The 4,194-nt window shown below is 34.7% G+C and overlaps 1 long non-coding RNA gene and 2 other non-coding genes across 3 annotated transcripts; all 3 read left to right on the forward strand.

Moving 5' to 3' along the window:
* Positions 1-1,057: 1,057 nt before the first annotated feature.
* LOC122550289 lies at positions 1,058-3,757 on the forward strand. The gene is made up of 3 exons (XR_006311792.1): positions 1,058-1,183; positions 2,595-2,652; positions 3,284-3,757. It is a non-coding gene; the product is annotated as an uncharacterized LOC122550289 (long non-coding RNA).
* On the forward strand, positions 2,407-2,475 carry LOC122550400. Its single transcript, XR_006311847.1, has one exon. It is a non-coding gene; the product is annotated as a small nucleolar RNA SNORD123 (small nucleolar RNA).
* LOC122550398 lies at positions 3,132-3,200 on the forward strand. Its single transcript, XR_006311845.1, has one exon. It is a non-coding gene; the product is annotated as a small nucleolar RNA SNORD123 (small nucleolar RNA).
* Positions 3,758-4,194: the final 437 nt, after the last annotated feature.

Raw genomic sequence — 4,194 nt, forward strand, 5'->3', positions numbered from 1 at the left:
AAATGATATTAAGCATCATTAATAATATTCCTAATAATCCACTCAGAATTATTAATGATTCTTTGCAACAGTGTTAACGTTGAAGGAAATCATTTTATTTCTCTTCAAATGGTGATTTTGGGGATCTGAAATTACAACAACCATTTACACATGAGCTTTAAAGATAGATGTCACAGCATGTTAAATAAACATTATGAGCAGAATATCTAAAGAAAAGATGCCAGACATTTTCCAATTTGCATCTGCTTCTCTTCAAAGTTCTGTTAGAATATTTATCAATTTGGCAATGGGTTAATATTAACCATTCTTAATTCATTTGTTTTTACATCTGGATTTTGCAGCATCCATGAAAACCATTAGCATAATGGAATATCATCCTATCAGCAGAGAGGAAAAATGATTTCCCAACAATTTATGTTCTTAGAAGGTATGATTAATTTAACAGAGATAGTCTGAGTAACAGCATTTATTTATTTTTTCCTCCAGATGATATAACATATTGAAAAAAACTTTATCTTTGATACATCCCAGCATTTACAATTCTTTAGATTTATAAATTGACAACTAATGAAGTACTTCATTTAACAATTACATTACGGAGGAAAATGTTAAATATTTTGTGAAAATTATGATTAAAGGAATCTAAAATTATTTGAAGTTAAGATACCATCCATGGTCTGATTCACATTCAGCTTCTCTCTAAATATCCTTTATTGATTAGTGATGAAATGAGTTAATATTAATCATTCTTTATTCCATTTGTTTTTATATCTGGACTTTTCAGCATTCCTGGAAACTTCAAGTTTTTAGATTAGATTACTTACAGTGTGGAAACAGGCTCTTCAGCCCAACAAGTCCACACCGACCCGCCGATGCACAACCCACCTAGACCCATTCCTCTACATTTACCCCTTCACCTAACTTGGCCAATTAAACTTGGCCAATTCACCTAACCTGCACATTTTTGGACTGTGGGAGGAAACCGGAACACCCGGAGGAAACCCACACAGACACGGGGAGAACGTGTAAACTCCACACAGAGATTCGCCTGAGGCTCGGAATTGAACCCGGATCTCTGGCGCTGTGAGGCAGCAGTGCTAACCACTGTGCCACTGTGCCGCCCACCAAAATGCCAAAATCAAAGACCGAGGATGATTTGTGATTCTGAACACCAGTTTAGAAGGTATGCTTTCGTTTAACATTCAAATCATTACATAGCAAAGGTGAACAGTCTATTTATGCAGTCTATTTATATGTGTTTGATGTTCTATGTGGGAAAGCTAATCAGCATTTGTTACTCAGCCTAGATCATTTGATAAATATGCACTGACTATAGAGAGCTAACATGGCTTTGTCATGTATAAGTCATGCCTGGCTAATCTACTTTAATTAGTCACAAATAAGATAAACAAAGTATTTATGGCCATTATCCATGTGTACTTTCAGGAATCATGAAATACGATTTCACACAAAAATATTGACAATGTGAGTATACAAAGTTAGAGGCAGATTTTGTCTCGGTTATAACTTGGTTATGAAACATGATGAGAGTGAAGATTAAGGCAGGTATTCTGATTGTCAAGACATGGCAAATTGTCTTCCCCTGGAATTTGTTCAGGAGCTTCATGCCACAATATTTAGAAATGGTTAAGATGAATGAACACAAAATTGAAAATCTAAATTTCCAAAACAATAGGAGAAGGCATTTGCAAAAAGACATTGTACAGTCCCCATCCAAAGTACTATGTTCAGTTTACAGTTCAATTCAAGAAGAATACGTTTGTTTATGGCAATATGGAGTTCAGTACAAATTCATCGGAATGATGTGGGGTCTTAAAGAGTTAAATTTTGAGAACAGGTTGCATAAACTTGACTTATATTCCTTTGAGTAGAAAAGACTGAGCTTTAATTTGATCAAGTTCTCTAAAGGATTCAGTAAGGCTTATATAAAGAAACTATTCCCTCCAACAACAGAGTCAAAGTACACTGACATCATCTGAAATTTGGAACAGCACTCTCATACATTGCCTAGCATAAATCTAGAATTCATTCCCTGAAAACACTGCGGATTCAGGAACAGTTTGAGTTTCAAGATTAATGTCGACAGATTTCTTTTTTATTAGGTTATTATATCAAGAATATGGAGCTAAAGCAGGTAAACTGGATTGAATTACTGATCAGCTATGATCCATCTGAATGATGAAGCAGACTAAAAGGCTGAAATGCCTATTCCTCGTCCTGTGTCTCGAATTGAGGAAGTTCATTATTTTTAACAAAATTGTAGTTATTACTAACTGCAATTGAAAATAATGTTTTCCTGGTTAGCGTAACCTTAAGTTGGAACATTTCAGTAAAAATTGCCTTAAAGACGAGACTGTTGAGGTTGATGGTGCAGGTTGATTTCTCTGTGGAAATGATGATCTAAGGGATCTGATATTGTCTGAAGTAAACATGCCATCCATTTCCTGATTCACATTGTGTTTCTCTCTAAATTTTCATGTCTCAGTTTGGAAATTTGTTTGTTTTATTATATCTTATTCCATCTGTTTCTATGTCTGGATTTTGCAACATCCCTGGAAATCTCTGGAACACAGAACATCATTCTATAAGCAATGAGGGAAAGGGATTTCCCAATGTTTATGCTTTTAAAAGGTATGTTTTCTATTAGTACGAACAATTTGATGAACTTGTTCTATTCAACAAGCATTTACTTGTTCTATTCATCCTAATGATACAATGTATCATTTATAAAATATTGCCATGGACAGATCCCATCATTTACAACTCCTTAGATTTATAAACAATATAACTTTACTGTCATTTAATAGTGCATATATAATGGCATTATCAAACAATAATGTTTATGTTGTCCATGTTGTTTCCTCTGAGTGGTCATAAGTATGGCCCATTGAATTCAAATCATTTACTATTCTGACTGAAGTTACAATTTGTTAACATGTCTAGAATAGAGAAATCATGTTATAAAAAAGAGCTGTAGCTATTCTTATTGTATATCAGCATCTATTAAATTAGTGTTTTGTTTGTTCATATGAAATTATGTTGAAATATTTTACTAACACTGTAAGAAAAGAGGGCCACATTAATTTATGTTGGAGCATGTTGTATTTCTCTGTGAAAGTGATGAAATTGGGGATCTGAAATCATCTGAAGTTAAGATGCCATCCATTTCCTGATTCACATTCTTCTTCTGTCTATACTTCTACTGGTATATTTATCAGTTTCATAATTAGTTATAATTTTTTTTATATCTGCATTTTTCAAGATTCTTGGAAATCTAGAAGATGATGACATCCTTCAAGACAATAAGAAATTGAATTTGCAATCCTGACAGGGTTGTAGAAGATATTTTACACACGTTAAATAGACATGCCCTGGAAATAATCAGCTTGATGTTTCTTGTTTGTCTTTCCATCAAGACCTGAGTTTTTTTTGAGAAAAGGCATATTTTGTTTCATTTCAAAATATGGTTTCATAATGTATCCCATTTCTTATTTAAAATACAGAAATTATTTGCTGATATTGAAAATATTGCTGAAGAAGCAGAATACTTTACAAAACAGTCACATTGCTGAATTAATGGAACAGTTTTCTACTTTCTCCTTCTCTAGTTACAGTGGGCTCATTGCCCGTAATATTAACTAGGAATCAGATAGGCATCCAACGTTTCAAAGAAACATAGAAACATAGAAGATAGGAGCAGGAGGAGACCATTGGGCTTGCTCCACCATTCATCACGATCATGGTTCATCGTCCAACTCAATAGCCTAATCCTGATTTCTCCCCATAACCTTTAATTCCATTTGCCCCAAGTGCTATATCTAGCTGCTTGTTGAATACATTGGCATCAACATCTTCCTGTGGTAATGAATTCCACAGGCTCACCACTCTTTGGGTGAAGAAATGCATCCTCACCTCTGTCCTAAATGGTCCACCCTGATTCCTCAGACTGTGACCTGTGGTTATGGGTGCACCCATCATCAGGAACATCCTCCCTGCATCTATCCTGTCTAGTCCTCTTAGAATTTTATAAGTCTATATGAAGTCCCCTCTCATTTATCTGAACTCTGGCTGCATTTTGGGAAAGCAAATCTTAGCAGGATTTATACACTTAATGGTAAGGTCCTAGGGAGTGTTACTGAACTAAGAGACCTTGGAGTGCAGGTTCATAGCTCC

Source organism: Chiloscyllium plagiosum, chromosome 5, assembly GCF_004010195.1.
Source record: "Chiloscyllium plagiosum isolate BGI_BamShark_2017 chromosome 5, ASM401019v2, whole genome shotgun sequence".
Taxonomy (NCBI): domain Eukaryota; kingdom Metazoa; phylum Chordata; class Chondrichthyes; order Orectolobiformes; family Hemiscylliidae; genus Chiloscyllium; species Chiloscyllium plagiosum.